General features: G+C 32.7%; 1 long non-coding RNA gene across 1 annotated transcript; it reads left to right on the top strand.

Moving 5' to 3' along the window:
- The first annotated feature begins 1,176 nt into the window (after positions 1 to 1,176).
- LOC116276377 lies at positions 1,177 to 5,999 on the top strand. The gene is made up of 2 exons (XR_004185872.1): positions 1,177 to 2,452; positions 5,792 to 5,999. It is a non-coding gene; the product is annotated as an uncharacterized LOC116276377 (long non-coding RNA).
- Positions 6,000 to 20,892: the final 14,893 nt, after the last annotated feature.

The raw sequence follows: 20,892 nt of genomic DNA on the forward strand, positions 1-20,892 counted from the left end.
CCATTTTCTTTGTTAGGCAGAGGATTTTTAGCTTGATATAATCAAATTTCTCCATTTCTGCTTCTGTTGCCTATACTTTTGAAGTCTGACCCAAAAGAGTTTTGCCCAGATCAATGTCCTGTAGTGTTTCCCCAGTGTTTTCTTTTCATAGTTTCAGTCATACATTTAAGTCTTCAATCCATTTTGAGTTGGTTTTTATACATGATGAAAGATTGGGCACTAGTTTTATCCTTGTGCATATGAATATTCAGTTTTCCCAGCACTATTATTAGAGTCTGTCATTTCCCCAGTGTATGCTCTTGGTGTCTTTGTCAACAATGAATTGGCTGTTAGTACATGGGTTTGTTTCTGAGTTCTTTATTCTGTTCCATTGATCTATGTGTCTGTTTTTAATGACAGTATCATGCTGTTTTGGTTATAAAAGCTTTGTAGTATAATTTGTAGTATAATCAGGTAATGTGATACGTCTAGCTTTGCTCTTTTTGTTCAAGGTTGCTTTAACAATTTGGGGTTGTCTGTAGTTCCATATGAATTTAAGGATTGTTTTTTCTGTCTCTGTGAAGAATGGTTCTTGGTATTTTGATAGGAATTGCATTGAATCTCACTTTAGGTAGTATAGACTTTTTTACAATATTCTTACAATCTATAGGCATGGGATATCTTTCATTTCTTTGTGTCCTCTTTAATTGCTTTCATCAGTGTTTTATTGTTTTCCTTGTAGAGATCTTTTGCTTCTTTGGTTAAATCTATTTGTAGGTAGGGCTTTTTGTAGCTATGGTAAATGGTGTTGTTTTTTGACATTTTTTTCAGATTGATTGCTGTTAGTGTATATAAACACTACTGATTTTTGTATGTTTATTTTGTATTCTGTAAATTTACTTAATTCGTTTATTCCTTCTAACAGTTTTCTGTGGAGTAATTAGGTTTTTCTAAATATAAAATTATGTCACCTCCAAACAAGGATAATTTGACTTCTTCCTTTACAATATGGATGCCCTTTTTTTCTCATGCCTAATTGATCTGGCTAGGGTTCCAGTACTACGTTGAATAGAAGTGGTGAAAATGGATGTTCTTGTCTTGTTCCAGAGTTTAGTGGAAAGGCTTTCATTTTTTTCCCCATTCAATGTGATATTAGCTGTGAGTTTGTCATATATGACCTTTATTGTGTTGAGGTATGTTCTTCTATACCTAATTTGTTAAGAGTTTTTGTCATAAAGGAATGTTGAATTTTTTTTCATTTCTTTTTCAGCATCTATTAAAATGATCACATGGTTATAGTTCTTGATTCCTTTGATGTGATATATCTTGTTTATTAATTTGCATATGTTAAATCATCTTTGCATCTCTGAATGAATCCACTTGATCATGGTGAATGATGTTTTTAATGTGTGTTCAATTCAGTCTTCTAGTATTTTGTTGAGGATTTCTGCATCTATGTTCATCAAGGATATTGCCCAGCAGTCTTCTGTTTTTAAATGTCCTTATCTGAATTTGGTGACAGTGTAATGCTATGTTAGTAGTATAAATTAGGAAGAATTTCTTCCTTTTAAATTTTTTGATATAGTTTGTATAGAATTGGTGTTATTTCTTCTTTAAATGTTTGGTAGAATTCAGCAGTGAAGCCATCAAGTCCTTGGCTTTTCTTTGATGGGAGACGTATTACTACTCCAGTTTTGGTTCTCATCATTTTTCTGCTCAGATTTTCTATTTCTTTATGGTTCAATTTTGGTAGATTTTAGTCTTAGGTTTTCAAACTATTATGTATCTAGATGTGAATTTCTTTAGATATCTATCTATCTATCTATCTATCTATCTATCTATCTATAATCAGTCTTTCTTTATCCATAGATGTATCTATCTAAAGATAGATCTTTATTAAGGTTAAGAGAGATTTTTGAGCCCATAACTTAATATTATTGTTAGTTTTTGGAAATCTCTACCAATAATTCTTCAAATACTTCTTCTGCTTTAGTATTTTTCTTTTCTATTCCTGGGACTTTGATGTCAAGTACATTAGGCCTATTTAATATGTTTCTATAATGTATATCCTCTTTTGTGTATTTTTTATGCTAGTTTTTCTATCTGTGGTAACTTAGATGTTTTCTGTTGATACATCTTCCAGTTTACTAATCTATACTTTTTCTAATTTTCTTTTAAATTTATATATTTATTTCTATGATATTTATTTTTATAATTCCAGTTTTCTGGAGTATTCATTATATTTTTATCTATTGATATCATAGTTATTTAAAAATTCATTTTAATACCATTATCTGGACCTTCCAGTGGGCCCTATGTATGCAATGTATACTTATAAGAGGATAAAGGGAGATTTGAAGACAGAAGAGGAAATGAAAGATGATGATGTGGTGATGCAAGGAGAGGGAGAAAAGACAATGTGATGTGGGGCCACAAACTAAGGAAATAGTAGAGCTTCCAGAATCTGGAAAAAGTAAGTACATGGATGCGCTCCTAGAGCCTCTGGAGAGAGTTCGTCCCTACTGACAACATGATTTCAGTCCAATGAAACTTATTTTAAGAGAATAATTTACCAGTAAGTTAGTGGTTATTTGTTACAGCAATAATAGGAAATTAATATGGATACATTTAGATGAATGTTGGACTTTGTATATAAAATACTTACAAAACCTCTGAATAATGTTATTTTGTTTCAGAGAGAGTATCATCTTTTTTTTCTAGTTGGCAGAAAAGTGATGGGAAGATTACTTTGATTTAATCAAGACTAGTCTATTTTCAGATCTCCCTCTTCTAGTATATAGCCCTCTAGTGTCTCATTCAAAGCCAGGGGTTTTAACAAGGACATCTTCTCCTTCTTGGCACTATCAATTTATGAAACAGAGTTTGAAAATGCTCTTGACATCAGGGATGAAATTATTAAAGTAATGGCCCTTTTCTTCAAGGGACTCGAAATTAGACACAGACTCTAACACACCTGTGATCCAATAGCAAAACTGTTCAATTTTATGGCAGTTTGGGAGATAGTTTGAAGTCCCTCACATCCCCATGTTTTCAGTCTTTTCTCCAGATTCTGAAATTTAAAAATATTTATATTCTCAGACTCTTTTGCTGGCAGTGATGATCATGTGGCGTAGTTCCAACCAATGAAGTATTTAAAGGTATTCTCTGTAGAGGGCTTGGCTTTTACAGAAATAGACAATATCTCGGTAGAAAAAGGTTTTTGGCTCTTCCCATTCTTTCTGCTAGAACACAGGCTGTAACCATATTGTGACCATGTAGCACAAAAAGAGATGTTGTACCATAAAGACAGCAAGAGCCCATTTCTTAACTACATTGATGAATTGGACCAGTTACCTACAGACTTTATATACATATATTGAATGAACCTTGAATTTCTTTAAGCCATGAACGTATAAGGCTTCAATGCATTCTTTCCCAGAACAGGAGGCTAGGAGGAAGGAACAAATAGTTTTGGTGGTGGAAATTATAAGGAAGTGTAGAGGGAGTGAATCTACATGAAAAATGTAGTATATTATCTAAGTATAGAAGAATAAGCAGGCCTTTTTATATGGTGATGGTAGGAAGTGGGGTGATAATCTAAATTTGGAGCACCACATTGAAGCATTAACTTAGTAACGAAAACACAAGGTTGAAATGGAGAGAATGTGATAGATTTATATGAGATAGGAGGCTGGGAAGTTATCTGGTGTCACATTTTGCAAGAGGCTTGATTTTTATTCATCAGAATCTCCTCCTAGCATCACTAGAATGCCATAGGGATTTTTAAGTAGGAATTTATATAGTCCATGTTTCACGCAAATAACTTGTGAAAATGGATTGGTGGTACGAGTATAGGAAGGGTTTGATGTTGGTGACTTATGCCAGGTATGCTTAGTTCAGTGGCTTCAGAACTTGTATATTGAAATGATATAACATAAATGTAACTCTTCAGTAATATAATTTTAATATATTCTATAAACCTCCATATGGCATGAGCCTTTGATAGTTTTAGAGGGATATCTATATCTATGTACAAGCACAGAGGGTAAAATCAACAAGAGTCCTCCTGTTTAGAGTCTCAAGGCCTTTAGTCAGTTGCACTGTTTTATTTTTCTCTTGACCTTATAGAACTCCAGTTCATTGAACTTCTGGGCACAAAACTAGAGACATCTGTTCTGTTGAACTTTTCACAATTGATATGTTAATGAAAAATGACTTTTGGCTTTTAACATTTTGTTTATTTTTCATAATATATATACCCTATGGCATTTCACAATGGGTGTTGTCTTATAAATATCAAATATAAATAAACAAAGCAAGCAATTCATTATTACTTCCGGACTAAAATTTGTACATGATGTAACTCTAAGCTTTTTCTTTCACCTCTATCTGGCCAGAATATTCTGGGATTTCCTCCAGAATAAAGATCAGCTCAGTGGGATTCATGCATCTGTCACATCTGGACTATCTCAATGCAGCCTAGTCAGTGTGCACAGAGGCCACGTGAAGGTTGTAGATTGCATAAAGTGTGACAGCCTGCCTATATTTTGCAGCCAAAAGCACAAGCATATTATCCAATTTCCTACTTTCGAATGCAGGATTCTTTTTATTACACCAACACCAACCACAAAACAATCAGGACAAATTTAGGCCAAGCTAGAAACCGTTCAACAACCCTGTGGAAGGCAGGAGAAAGTAGACACCTAGCTCTTCCTTTGGAATCATGGCTTTTAAACAAAGATGATACATAGCTTGTGAGAAAAAATAGTAGCGCTGTACGTAATAATAGAATAACATTGCAGAACAACAAAAGCTACAATGAACTTGCCTGAGTATGTGGATGACCTGCTCGGAGGTTTTCCTCTATTTTTTTTTTTCATATCTAGACTCTGAAAGGGGCTATCCCGTTCTAAAAATGCTGAAGTTGGAGGAAGGGAGATCTGAGAAATAGTTGCTATATATATAATAGAATATTGGAAAAATGAGGGTTGGTTATATTTTATAGACATGGATAGATACAGATGTAGATACAGATATATAGCGTGTTCCTAAAGAGCCACTTTTCAGACCTCAAGATTAAACATGATGCTTTATATTTCAAGATAGACACATACATACTACAGACTGTCTGATAATACGTATTTATAGATAACATTGTATATCAAGCTGAAAAATAATAACATTTAACATTATTAGAGGAACCAAAATGATGTTTTGTGCATAATTCTGTCATAATTCTGACAATGAAAGAAAGCAAATCTGAATTTACTGATTCATTTATTCTCACCATAATAGCAAAACTACTGAATTACAAAAGTAACTTGTTACAAAATAAATGATGCTTATGAGATTTAATTATCCTAAATTTAATAAAACATAATAAAAGGATATTTGTAAAAGGTTATAGTTTAGAAAAGATGAATATCAAGCAAATCTGAGAAGTTACTTGTTCATAAATGTTAGATTAAAATGTCAAAAGTAGCCATTTATGTGTCTAAGATTTTATCTGTAGTCTTTAACAGACTTTTATAGAACACTTACATTTAGAAAAGCTTTTTTTAAATTCTTGGGAATACAAGAATTAAAAATAAATAAGAAAATCCCATCGCTTTAGCGGATTTCATAATCTGTTTGAGGATAAAGTTATGTAATACCTTAATGGAGGTAAAATTTGGGCCACACTGATGTATACTTTAGTTGTTTTCTTACGTGTGGGAGTAATGTTCTTTATCATCCACAAAACTGCTAGAAAGTGTACTAAACGGTTTACATCTATTTTTTTTTAACTCCATGACAATCCTATGAAACACAGAGAATTATGATTCCCATTTTGAAGATGATGAAACTGAGACTCAGAAAGATGAAGGATTTATCCAAAGCTGCACAGCTGACAGGGCTGGAAATGACACTTAAAGCTATGCTTGTCTGTCTGATTTTAGACACAATGCTTTTAACCTCTACTAATTATTCTCTGTACTGTTTCCAGAGAAAACTGTCTAAATAAACACCTCTGATTATGACACGTTATATGTTTTACATTTTTTCCAGTGACTGCTCTTTGCTTATAGAACCAAAACTAAATTTCTTAACATGGTATAAAAACAGATAAGCTCCTGCCCATTTCTCTTGCCCCTTATCTCTCTTTACTGAGCACTTTGAAACTCTTTTATCCTACCACACTGAATTCCTTTTGGTTGTAAGTGTGCTGACTTGTGTATCTGTGTCTGTACTTACGCTGCTTGCTCTGCCTTCAATATCCTTTTTTTCTTTTTCTGTTTTTTTTCTTTTTGAAAAAAAATCTTGCTCTTTCATCCAGACTGGAGTGCAGTGGCATGATCTTGGCTCACTCCAGCCTCCACTTCCCAGGCTCAAGTGATTTTTCCCACCTCGGCCTCCCAACTAGTTAGGATGAAAGTTGTGCACCCCCATGCCCTGCTAAATATTTTTTTTGTATTTTTTATAAAGATGGGGTTTCATCACCTTGCCCAGGCTGGTTTCAAATTCTTGGGCTCAAGCAATCCACCCACCTCATCCTCCCAAAGTGCCGGAACCATCAGCCACTGCCCTTGGCCATGAATATTCTTTTTTAATTTCATAACTTGTGAGATAGACTTATCCTTCAGAATAAACTCCAGTGTCACTTGCATTCGTGAGACTTTGCTGATCCTTGAAGTTACTGACCACTGATCACCTTCCCCATTTGCTTCTACATCATCTACATCATATGATGTAAATATTTATTGGGATGTTTTAATTTGTATATTTTCCCCTACAATCACCAGACTTTAAACTCTCTGAGAGGATGGTTTTACATGTTTAGTTATGTTACTTTTGTATATGGCACATAATAAAATACATAGTAAACGTTTCTAAATGAATAAATTAATGATTTACTTTATAGATGAAAAAATTATTACCCATGGGTCTGGGTTACATATAGTGAGATATGTAAGAGAAGCTCATATTGCTTACACAGCACATTCAATACATGATTATAGATGATTTAGAAAGTCTTATATAGACTTGCATATTATTAAATGCCTATCACGTCTAAAACCCATTCATTCATATCCATAGCTCATATGTGAAAGTCCAAGTGACTTAGTTACTAAAAGCCTCTGCCGATTTCTCCAGCATTTTCTCCTGCTATTTATTCTTTATGTTTGTATTAGTCTGTTTTCACACTGATATAAAGAAATGCCCAAGACTGGATAATCTTTAAAGGAAAGAGATTTAATTGACTCACAGTTCCACATGGCTGGGGAGGCCTCAGGAAACTTACAATCGTGGCGGAAAGGGAAGCAAAGATGTTCTTCACAAAGCAGCAGGAGAGAGAAGTGCAGAGAAAAGGGGAAAGAGCCCTTTATAAAACCATCAGAGCTCATGAGAACTCACTCACTATCATGAGAGCAGCATGGGGAAACTGCCCCCATGATCCAATTACCTCCTACAAGGTCCCTCCCCTAACACATGGGGCTTACCATTCAGATTACAATTCAAGATGAGATTTGGGTGGGGACACAGAGCCAGACCATATCAATGCTCTACTCATGCTAAATTGCTTGAAATTTCCTAAATACACCATCTTATTTCACACATCTGTGCCTTGTCTATGTTGCATTCTCTCATTAGCCTAAGTCCACCTTTGAAATCCTGCCTATGTGAAACTTTCTCTCTGAAGTCTTTCTTTTCCAATGTCCTCAGCACTCTTTGCTCCATGACAGCCACTTGCTGTGAAGGTTTTGCTGTCTCTTACGTGTTATATTCTGCTTTTGTCCCTGACATATAATTTAAATTTATGTATAACTTGTATGTAACCATTTCTTTCTACTAAAATATAAGCTGCTTGGAGAAATATCTTAAGACATTGTTCTGGGCAATGGATTTTCGGGCAAGACCTCAAAAGCACAGGCAACAAAAGCAAAAATAGACCGATAGGATGACTTCAAACTAAAAAGCTTCTGGACAGCAAAGAAAATACTCAACAGAGTGAAGAGACAACCTATAGTATGGGAGAAATTATTAGCAAGCTACTCAACAGGGAATTAATAATCAGAATATATAAGGAACTCAAATAACTCCATGGCAAAACAAAACAAAACAAAACAAAACAAACAAAAAAAACCAAATAATTAAAAAAACCGCAGATGATCTGAATGGATATTTCATGAAAGAAGACATACGAATGGCTAACAAGTACATGAAAAAATTCTCACCATCACTAATAATCAGGGAAATGCAAATAAAAATCACAATGAGGCATCGTCTTCTATTTGGTAAGTTAGCCTTTATCAAAAAGTCAAAGGAGACTGAGCACCGTGACACACAACTGTAGCCTCATGACTTGGGAGACTGAGGCAGGAGGATGATGTGAGCCCAGGAGTTCGAGTCCAGCCAGGCTAACATGAGACACCATTTCTGAATTTGAAAAAAGTCAGATGATAACAAGTAGTGTTGGAGAGAATGCAGAGAAAGGGGAATGCTAATATACTGTTAATGGAAATATAAATTAGTACAACCACTATGGAAAACAGTGGTTTCATCACTGTTTAGTAGTGGTTGTACTACTTTAAAAAAAAAATTAAAAATAGATCCACTATGTAATCCAGCAATCTCACTACTGGATGTATAATCAAAGGAAAGGGACTCAGTATGTCAAACATATACCTGGGCTGCCATGTTTATAGCAGCAATATTCATAATAGCTATGATATGGAAGAAAACTAAGTGTCTATTAGTGGATGAATGGATAAAGAAACTATTATATATAAAATTTTATTTTATTCCTTTTTATATCTGAATAATATTCTATTGTATATTATTCTATTGTATATTATTCAGATATAAAAAGAATACAATCCTGTCATTTGCAGCAACATAGATGGAACTGGAGGTCATTATGTTAAGTGAGATAAGCCTGGCATAAAAAGACAAATATTCGCTATTTTCATTCATGTGTGGGAGCTAAAATAGTTGCACTCATGGAGCTAGAAAGTAGAATAGTGGTTACCGAAGGCTGGGAAGGGTGGAGGGAGAATGAAGAGAGGTTGGTTAACAGGTATAAAAATATACTTAGATAGAAAGAATAAGTTCTAGTGTTTCACAGCACAGTAGGGTGACAACAGTTAAGAATAATTTATTGTATATTTCAAAATAGCTAGGAGAGAAGATTTAGAATGTTCCCAACACAAAGAAATTATAAGTATAATCTTTGAAATTGTGGCTTTGAAATATTTAAATTAAGAAATTATTGATAAAAGGGAGTCAAGATTGAAGAAATTACTAGTAGGTAATGGATGTCCCAATTGCCCTGATTGGATCATTACACATTGTATGCATGTATTAAAATACTACATGTACCCCATAAATATGAACAATTCTTACGCATCAATAAAATTTTTTAAAAATGAAAAAACATAAGCTGCTTAAGTACAGGAAAAGTATCTTCCTCTTTATATGTCTAACTTCTACTAATGTGTTAGCATGAGGTAAATGTAAAAGTCAACCTGGTACACCTGTCGTATTTTGTAAGTAGGGATAATTGCTATAAATTTAAGACCGTTATTTTAACATAAAAACTAAGTTGATTTCATTTAGAATTATCAAAGTACAAACCAGCAACATTTCTTCTAGTAATGCATTTATGTATTAGTTATGCATTAGACAATTAAACCTCATCTCTACTAAAAATACAAAAATTAGCTGTGCATGGTGGCACATGCGTGTAGTCCCAGCCACTTGGGAGGCTGAGGCAGGAGATGTTGCAGTGAGAGGAGAGGTTGCAGTGAGCCAAGATTGTGCCACTGCACTCCAGCCTGGAGACAGAGCGAGATTCTGTCTCAAATAAAAATAAAATAAAATAAAAAGTACACAATTTGAGGATTCATGTTCTCAGAACAATTAGCATTGAGTTGGTTTGGTTTCCTGTCTTGAACAAGAAAATCACATAATTCGCTCAAGAAATCTTTTTGGTGTCCTTATGAGCAATTTATTTGACAGTATGTCTTGAGGAAACTGTATTTTCATTATCAAACTTTCAAGTTGCATGTTCCTAGAACTTGTCAATGTCTGTCAACTGGTCCTTATAAAGTGGAAGTGGGACTGGAAGGTGTTAGAAGGTAGGAATTTTTATTTTAATTTCATTTATTTTTATATTTTTGAAACCATTATAATAATATATACTTTTATTATTTTGGTAAATATAGAAAATAAATAGTATATCTGACTGAAATGGTTCAATAGATGTTTTCAAAGTGAATCCCTTAAAAACTATTTTGTTACAAAAAAATATGTTTTGACATAATTTGGGGTTGAAAAAGTTTTCTTTACAGATTGTCCTTAATACTCTTGTCTATAGAAATACAGTAACTTTTTCCAAAATCATGACTTTTATGTTTCAATGATAAAATACACAGACACAACTTAATTAAAATCTAAGGCCCTCCTGGCTCCCTAATATTTCCCCTTCAACGCAAAATAAAGTAAAATGTTTCTACTAGAAACATCTGTGTACAGAAATCACAATAAGCATATTGTTCAATGGTTCAGACATATATTTCTTTTTCCACATTCACAATGAATTTTGAAATATTAACAGATATTATCTGAATAAAGTACATTACTGTTTTGCCTACCATTTCGTGTATGGTTCTTATTTAAGTTATGTGGAAAATTAGTACAGGAATACTAGTAATTTCTTCAATCCTGACTCTCTTTTATCAGTAATTTCTTAATTTAAATGTTTCAAAGCCACATTTCCAATGATTGATAATTATTTATTTATTAGTAATAAATAATATTTATTTTTAGCCTTGAATTTATTTCTTATACCTCTATTTCTTAGGTCTTTCAACGTTCTATTTTCTCACTTTGATTTTTTTAATGGTTTTCTTTTTTTACAGTTTTTATGTGCCTAAATTTTTTATTTTCAATTTATAATGTCAGTTAAGTTGGGTAAATAGCCTTCAATATTACATTAATGCATCATTGCTCATTGTTACAGATAAATGATCTGAAGCCAGACTGATTTTATTTCTTATATTTTATTTGTCTATTTTCTGTTTTTTCCGTCCTTTAGTATTGAGGTAATTGGTTTAACAAAATAAATATATATATTTGAGATGGAGTTTTGCTCTTGTTGCCCAGACTGGAGCAGAATGGAACAATCTCGGCTCACTGCAACCTCCACCTCCCAGGTTCAATCAATTCTCCTGCCTCAGCCTCCTGAGTAGCTAGGATTACACCATGCTCAACTAATTGTTTGTATTTTTAGTAGAGACAGGTTTTCTCCATGTTGATCAGGTATTGTGGGTTCTTTGATGATAAAAGTTGAACTGTTTTTTCTCATCACTAAGATGTGTTCCAAATCCATAGTTCCACAGTTCCATCCTAAGTTTCAAAGCTTGGGAACATTTCTTTGGTGCCTATCATTAATTCATTTATTTAACAAGCAAGTTCCTACTGTGTTTCAGTCAATGCTCTGATTACAGAGAACATAGTAGGTAGCCAAACAGAGGAAGTGCCTGCAGTCTGGTGAAGGAAACTGACAATAAACACTTAACTAAATGGTTTGGTTATTTATGCATTTCCCATTGTGGGGATAAATATAGTGGAGACCCAGGATGGAGTGCCCAGCACTGGAGGGTGTTAGTTTATAAAATGTAGGTGGGGAAGGTCTTATGGATATGCTGACATTGAATAGAATCCTGAAGGAATTGAGTGAATGAGCCAAACATTTTAGGGAAAAGTGTTTCAGAAAGAGGGAACAGCCACATGCAAAGATTCACCTTTTATGTGACTTGAGAACATGGTAAACAAGTTTAAAGAAGAGAATAAGCCAGTGTGGCTGGCATAGAATGAGCATAGATTAAAACGGAAGGAGATTAATTCAGAAACGTAGTGGTGGCATGTGAACACTTAGTCGTCATACTTTAACGGCTCTAATCTCTCTGTTATCTCTGTTTGGCACATGTGAAATGAATCTTGAAAATCCCTGATTTACTCTCCACATTTCTAACTTTACTCTCATTCTTTTCATTTTGTTTTCTTTGCACTTTTTAATGTGTTGAGGTAAAACTTCAGTTCAATCTTACAGTTTACCAGGGTGAATCATCAATAATATCAATTCTACTAATCATCCAGTGTATAACATTGAAAATTTACCTAGTTGTGTTTTTAATATCTAAGAATAATATGTTGTGAAGTATATCTATCATGCTCATGAATTTTTTTTTTTTTATTTTTGGTTCCTGAATTTATATCCATCATTGTAGATAAGACTCTAGCTTGGTAGCTGAAGTGCTTATTTTCAACTCGATGTTAACTTTGTAGAAAATCAAGAAATGCCAATTCTGCTTATGGGAGCCTTAGCCCTGCTGCCATGTATAAAAAGTGGGTGACAGGGAGATTTTGCAGTGTTTACCCTTGTCATATAGCCTGGTTCTTGAGATTTCTGGGAGACATTTATGCAGAGTTGTGGTGACATGGTGGTTTAAGTTCTGATATGCTACACTGTGTCTCTGACACAAAACCTATTCTGGGCTTATTCTGAATTAAAACTCATTTATAATTCCAATTGTGGAATTATTTAACTTTATTCTGAAGATTCATACTGAAGTCAGCACTTGGAGCATGAAGAAATATTTGCAGATGCCACCTAATATATTCATTAACTAGCTGATCTCCCAAGCAAATATTTCTTCTCTAGGAAAAGTATTATTTTTCCTATCTAAAATTACAAAATGAAATTATCATTATCTTTATCATATTTCATGTGTTTTCTGTCTTATACAACATCTTACTGGTCTGTTCTCCCCTCCTTACCAACATGCTATCATTTTGATCTTATGTTAGTACGTTTTCATCCATTTCAATGAAATATGGTCATTGTATTCTGCTAGCCATGTCAAATTGGAGGTATCTCAATGAATGTTTTCCCTCAATGAATGGAGGGAATCTCAATGAATGTTCATAAGAATTATGAACCCTCTCCAGCTTAGGGTTCATGAACAATAGTTGTCAAGGACTAATTAAGCAGGAACACTTACATACTTGAGGAAGCTTTCTTCTGGATATGGTTCTGAGTGGAAATGTACACTTGGCATTTCTTTAAGAGTAAGTAGGTGTATCAATTCAAATGGCAAAGGTTGACATCTAACTTTTTCTTTGTTGTTCACAGGTACTCACTTTTCCCATTTTCATTCAGAGTTTCTAATATAAATAAGCAAATCAATTTATTTTTATTCACAGCAACAAAACATTGGTTAAACATGTTAGTCTGAATACTGATGGAATTTAATACTAGGTTTTGCAAATACATACAATGATTTACTTAAAATGGTATGTTTTTCTGAAACTACAAGAATGTTTTCCAAAGTTTATTCCACATCATCAAATGATAAGTAGGAACAGTTTTTAGAGAAGCAAAGTTCTTGGATCATAGAACTTAGAGAATTTTATCTATTACTTTCACTATCTTTACTGTAAAAAAGAAGTTTAAAATAATTTACTGCACATAAAATGCCTGGTAATCCAAATCCTAATAACTCTATGTCATATATATATATATATATATGTGTGTGTGTGTGTGTACATGTATATATTACTGAGAAACTGAGGTTGCCAAATTCCATGAGATAACAATGTCATCATTCTTTCGAAAAATATATGTAATGAATATAAACAAAAGATATGTTTATTCAGAATTCTATGAGAGATCTGAGGTTCACAGATTTCAGTATTGTTGTATGTTATTTTTACTGCATTATTTCTATGTTAAACATGATATCATAAATGCCAAGTAGGTAGTTTCTCATTCCACATGTATTTTTCTGGTTAGAAATAGCACAGGCATTTTAGAGGGATGAACCAGTAATTTAATTGGAAATATCAGAGTATTTATTGAAACATAGAAAGATGCTCAGAATAGAGAAAATAAGATGGATTACATTATATCCAACATTCATATTTTAAAATCTCTCATGCAGAAAGTATCAATGTATTCATTTTCCTAGATCACAGAATAAGGACTAATGGTTAAAAGTTCTGTGATGTTTGATTTCAAGTAACTATAGACAGCATTTTATAGAACCTATCTATCCAGGACTGGCCCATACTCACCTGTGAAGTAGTAATACCCTATCCTTTGGAAGTGTTCAAGCAGGCACCGTAATGCCATATGTGAGGACTATTATAGAGGGAATTCAAATAATGTAGAGCTAGAGTTAGTGGTATCTAAGATTTGGTTTCAAATATTCTATTTTCCTACATTTTTCTTCTGTACAAATACTGGGGTCAAAAGTCATGTTTCTTTGTTTCAGATTAGAGTAATTATTTTAAAAGCTACTTGATGTTTCGCTTTTGCTGAATGAAAGATTCTACTGTATTTTTTTTTTAAGTAACTTCTCTCATTTTTGTCTCTGTGTGTCTGCCTTTTTGTCTGTCTTATTCATTAATTATACTCTAAATGGAGATTCTTTATAAAATCAAAGAAACAGTACAATACAATTTTATTATTATTTATGACTTTTTAATCTGTCAGATAATGCAACAGCTTTGTTGGAACATGAATGCTATGCTTAGATGATCAGAATCTATCCTTTCGTTATTATATTTCACTCACAATTACTGTATATTTTTTAAAGTGTATATGCAATTACCATTTTATTTATTTTCCTCCAGGTGCCTCATGTTTTTCAGAGACCATATTTTGTGAGAGACTTGGAATTGTAGGTGATGATTGGGCTACTTTAAATAGGAATAAAATTATTTAACTAACATTTGCTACCTAAGAGTAGAATCAATATCGTCAGTTCTAGATTATTTTATAGTTCCTGTATTTATAACTGTACTAAAATCATCTAATTTTATTTAAATAAGAATTGGAGAAAAAGCATTTTGTATGAAAATGCCTTATGTAGAGAACTTCATATAACAAAATTTGAATAAAGCTATTACAACATGTCATCTGCCAAAAAAAGACATTTGTTACTTTAAAATATCAATGTTGATTAGAATTTCCCCATTTTTTAATGACTTTTTGTTTTTGTTTTGTAAAAACAACCCATTGTTTAACATGAACTTGGCAAAAATTTATTTATCTCTACTTTTATATGATCAACCATAAACTATTATTGTGTGGGAGTCTAAGTCTCTTTGTATGTCTCTAAGAACTTGCTTTATGAATCTGGGTTCTCCTGTATTGGTTGGATAGTTAGCTCCTCTGTTGCGTTGATCCCTTTACCATTATGCAATGTCCTTGTTTGTGTTTTTTGATCTTTGCTTGTTTAAAGTCTGTTTTATCAGAGACTAGGATTGCAACCCCTGCTTGCTTGCTTGCTTTTCTTTCTTTTTTTTTTTTTGCTTTCCATTTGCTTGGTAAATATTCCTCCATCCCTTTATTTTGAGCCTATATGTGTCTTTGCATGTGAGATGGGTCTCCTGAATATAGCACACCACAGCCAAAAAACATATGAAAAATTCTCATCATTGCTGGTCAATAGAGAAATGCAAATCAAAACCACAATGAGATACCATCTCACACCAGTTAGAATGATGATCATTGAAAAGTCAAGAAGCAACAGATGCTGGAGAGGATGTGGAGAAATAGGAACGCCTTTACACTGTTGGTGGGAGTGTAAATTAGTTCAACCATTGTGGAAGACAGTGTGGCAATTCTTCAAGGATCTAGAATCAGAAATACCATTTGACCCAGCAATCCCATTACTGAGTATATGCCTAAAGGATTATAAATCATTCTACTATAAAGACATATGCACATGTATGTTTATTGCAGCACTGTTCACAATACCAAAGACTTGGAACCAACCCAAACACTCATCAATGATAAACTGGACAAAAATGTGGCATATATATACCATGGAATACTAGGCAGCCATAAAAGGATGAGTTAATATCTTTTGCAGGGACATGGATGAAGGTGGAAACCATCATTCTCAGCAAACTAACACAGGAACAAAAACCAAACACCGCATATTCTCACTCCCATAAGTGGGAGTTGAACAATGAGAACACATGGACACAGGGAGGGGCATATCACACACCGGGGCCTGTCTGGGGGTGGAGGACTAGGCGAGGGATAGCATTAGGAGAAATACCTAATGTAGATGACGGGTTGATGGATGCAGCAAACCACTATGACATGTGTATACCTATGTAACAAAACTGCACATTCTGCATATGTATCCCAGAACTTAAAGTATAATGAAAAAATGTTATATTAAAAAAAGAGCTAATTATACCCAAAACCAGACAAATAAAAAATCCTAAGTGATACTACATCTATTATAGAAATTAAACTTGTAATAATAATAATAAAAAACTTCCCCCAATGTAAACTATAGGCCCAGATGTCTTCAATAATGAATTTCATCACATATTCAAAGAAGACATAATATCAGTAATGTACACTCTTTCAGAAAATATAGTGTATGGGGATATATCACACACTTCATGAAGTTAGCATTACCCTTATTCATACCTAACAATAGCATTACAAGAAAAGAAAATTAGAAATGTCCCTCTTGAAGATACATAAAAACATTTAACAAGATATTAGCAAGTCAAATCTAGCCATGTATAAAAAGGATGATATATAATTAACGTGTCATTTTATCAGAAGTACAAGGTTGTTGTAACATTTAAAACAATCAATATAATTCACTACACTAACAGAATACAAGATAAAAACATATGAACATCTCAGTAGATTGCAGAAAAAATAAGCAATCTTTAGACAAAAACTCTCAGGAAACTTAGAAGTGAAAGGAACTTTTCAATCCAATAAATGTTAGTAGAAATTTTAACCTAACATTACACTTAATGTTGAAACTCATTTCACCTAAGAGAAGGCAAGACTGTTACCATTTCTATTCAACATTGCACTGGAAGCCAATACAGCACAAAAAGACAAGAAAAAAATAAATTAAAAACATAAAGTTGGGAAAGGAAGAAGTAAAACTGCCTGTTTCCAGACAACACAATTGTATATGTAGAATACCCTACTCAAATGATACTATGACATCCATATACGAAAAGCAGTTGTATTTTGATGTAATAACAAAGAACAATTGGGAAAAAAGATAACATTTAGAGTAGTATCAGAAAACATAAAACATTTAGGATTAAATCTAAAACAATATGTGCAAAACTTCACAATAAATATAAAGAAAAGGTATATAATGGCTACACTGACAACTAGAAAACATTATTACATGAACTTAAAGGCACTGAAGTAAATGAAAATTAATACCATGTTCATGGATTAACAGACTTAATATGTTTAAGATGTTCATTCTTCCAAGTTTATTTATGAACACAAAGGAATCGCTCTCTATGTTTATTTTGAAGAAACCATCAAGCTGTTCTAAAATTCAAGGGAAAAGACAAATGATGCATAATAATCAAATAAATAATGAAAAAGAACAAAACTGGAGGAATCGCCCTTTATTTCAAGACTTACAATAAAGTTGCAATGATCAACAAAATTTCATATTGACATACACAGAGACAAGTAAAATAATGGAACAAATATAGTACGACACTAGACTCACTTGTGTTCTTAATAGATTTTTTACAAAACTCCAGTCAATTCAAAGAGAAAAGGATAATCTTTATAACAAAACATTTCTATGGAAAATAAATGGACTTAAACCTCTATCTTTATAAAAAGGAAGACTTATCAAACAAGCATAAATCCCAGAAACTTAAAGATTCTAGAATAAAACATAGGAGAATATATTTATGAATTTGGTGTGGGGAAATACGTCTTTGGCAGGGCAAAAAAAAGCCACTGATATAAAATTTTCTTAAGTTACACCGTGGGCTTCATCAATATCTACTCATAAGAAGACAGGATTAACATAATCAGCAGAAAGGTCTTAGAAAATATTCACAGTACATAAATATGAATAAGGATGTGTATGCAGAATGTGTAAAGTACTATTATGCACCAACAGTAGTAAGAAAAATACCCAATTATAAAATGGGCAAAACACCTGACTGACACTTTGCAGAAGAAGATATGAAAATGTCCAGTAAACACATAAAGTAGTGTTCAACAACATTAATTATTAGGGAAATTTGATTTAAAACCACAGGTGATATTATTTTATATTTTCCAATATGGCTAAAATTTAAATATGATAGAGGTAAGATACAAATAAATATTTTTGCATGGGAAAAATGAACAATAATCATTAGCTTCACTTTAAGAAAAAAAGAATAATATAATAGTAATTCAAGACAGATCAAACACATTGCACATAAAGTGCAGACCCATAAAGATTCCAGAACTAAACATAGGCAATTATAACTTTGGTGTCATAAGTTGGCATGTGACAGGGTGAGGTGATGAGCAATTGGAACTACTCTACATTGCTGATGTTAGTGTAAAATTACACAAGTTTGGAGAAATCTTTGACTATTTCCTTTAAAGTTAGACCTACATATACCCTATGGCTCAGCATCTCCATTCCTAAATATTTAACAGAAGTGTCAAAAAGAAACACAAAAGATTTTTACAAGAATGTTCATAGCAGTCTAAGTCTTAATAATAGAACAATTGAAAAACAGAAATATTCATCAACAGAAAAATGAATCAACAAAGTGAAGTTCATGAGGATACTGGAATACTACTCATTTGTAAAAAATAACAAACTGTTACATGTAAGAACATGGAAAAACCTTAGAGACATTATTTAAAGTACTGTGGCACTGATTGGTGAGGAATGACCTCCCATAAACTCCCAAAGTAAAGTAATAGAAAAAGGGAGGAGGCAATAATGACCATTTATATCTTCTTCCAAATAATCAACAAGTAATTTGTTGAGTATCTACCACCTCCTCTATTCTAGGCACTGGAAATAGAATCATAAATCAGATGACTTGTTGCCTTCACAAAGCTTCTAGTGGGGAGAAAAGTAGATAGTTCAATTCAGAGATTCTGCCTGAATTGAACAAGGGAAATCTACACTGAGAAGATGGCATTTGAGTAGGCTCAAAGTGAATAATGGTGGAAGCCACTTGGAATTTAAGGATGTTAGATAAATTTAAGAATTTATTTTGATAGTGCAGAAAAATTATTTTTGTATATTATAGTTCTTTGCTTATTTTGTTCTTTTATGTAGACATAATGCAAAAATAAGAAAACTGTGGTCTAAAATTTCTAGTAGATCATTACACTTTGTTGAAAAAAATAGATTTGGCACATGAAAGACATTGGAACGTGGGAGGATCTCATTATCTAATACATGAATGAAATTCTATTCTTACAAAACCAAGTGATGGTGCTTGGAAATCCTCCATGCACTGGTCAGCATTTCTCACACATGTGAGTGGAGCTAGGATTTCCACTCCCTGCATATGTTTAGTGTGTCACCCTGGACATCTGCTAATGTTGAACATCTGTTTTTTGTTTTCATTGAAAGATGTTTAATTTGGAGTGCCAAAAAGAGATGGGGTCATTAGTTATTCTACAATGTGAAGCTATCCAGTAAATTGTCCTTGTTTGAGGAATAATAATGTCAAAAAAGCTATATCCACTATAATTAATCCTAAAGTTTCCTTCACATTGAGAATTATTACAGACATAATTTTAAAAGAAAATGCCAACCTATGATGAGTCTCTGAGAAAAAACAAAAGTGATTTCATTCAGTATTTATCATACAGGAATTACTGTAAACTGGTTTTCAAACACTAAAAAACATATGTAAGTTGTGAATACAGGCAGATACTTATGTGTCTGTAGAATTAGCTAATATTTAAATTATGCATAGTGTTGTTTGAATTCATTCATATTTTCTTGAAATGAATAGTCCGTGTTGCTTACCCTCTATTAATTTGTTTGATTTTTAAAAAATTAACTGTGACAAGTTATTGTCATGTTGAGCTGAAAACTTACCATGTTAAGTGACAGACCATATTCAAGAAGAGAAATAAGCTGTTGTACATTGTATGCCTTTTATATTTGTATTATATGTGACAGTGTATGAAATCAGATTCACTATCATTTGACTTATTTTGATCATCAACAGGCCATAAGGTACTATTGCAGGTTTTTATATGAATAGTTGGAATGTTAAGTAGTGTACTCCTTTTTCTGCTTAAGAAATCTGTTTTTACATTTATATATTTAATTGAGTCCTTCTAAAATATGTAAAATGTAGTAGAAGCATAATCACACCCTTCTAAAATGTAAAAATGCCCTTTTTCATTTGAGAACTAAAGCTCTGTGTTAGATTATTGGTAAGAAAGTTGTGGGTTTGAAATTTTGTATGTATAGTATATAAACATTTATTCAACTTATGTGTAGATTTATATTCACTCATGTTTGCAATTTGAATTTTAAAACAGCAAAACAAAAAGGATGATATACACAGAAGAAATGGAATAATGATCTTAGTGTCACATAGCAATATAGAGACCATGTTGGTCAAATCTTTAATTTTAAAATGGGGAACAAATCTTAAAAAATCTCACTTCTCTGTTTTTTACTTGTTTCCATTTTATAAAATGGTAGTGTTATTAAGATGCAAGAATGCCTGGGAAGACTTGTATGTACTTGGAGTGGGGAGGGTATGGGTGTGTCTTGCTTTATATAAACATAGCTAAATTCTTTATATATGATAATTTGTCATATAAGTACCAATACAACTATTTTTTTATGCTGTTTTTCTGAAAGTTTCACTTTATTCTTCACATTTTTGGGTTGTTCCAATAAGTTATCCTATTTCTTTTTACCATGTGCCTATTCAATGCCTCTGCTGTTATTTTCCAGCAGCCCACAATTAAACATGTCAAGGTTTGCTTTAATTATAAATTTAGTGGAAGAATCCATGGTATAGAATACTAAATAATTGGAAAAAGGGCTCATTTATTCAATCTAATCTTGTATT

Source organism: Papio anubis, chromosome 8 (genome assembly GCF_008728515.1).
Source record: "Papio anubis isolate 15944 chromosome 8, Panubis1.0, whole genome shotgun sequence".
NCBI lineage: Eukaryota > Metazoa > Chordata > Mammalia > Primates > Cercopithecidae > Papio > Papio anubis.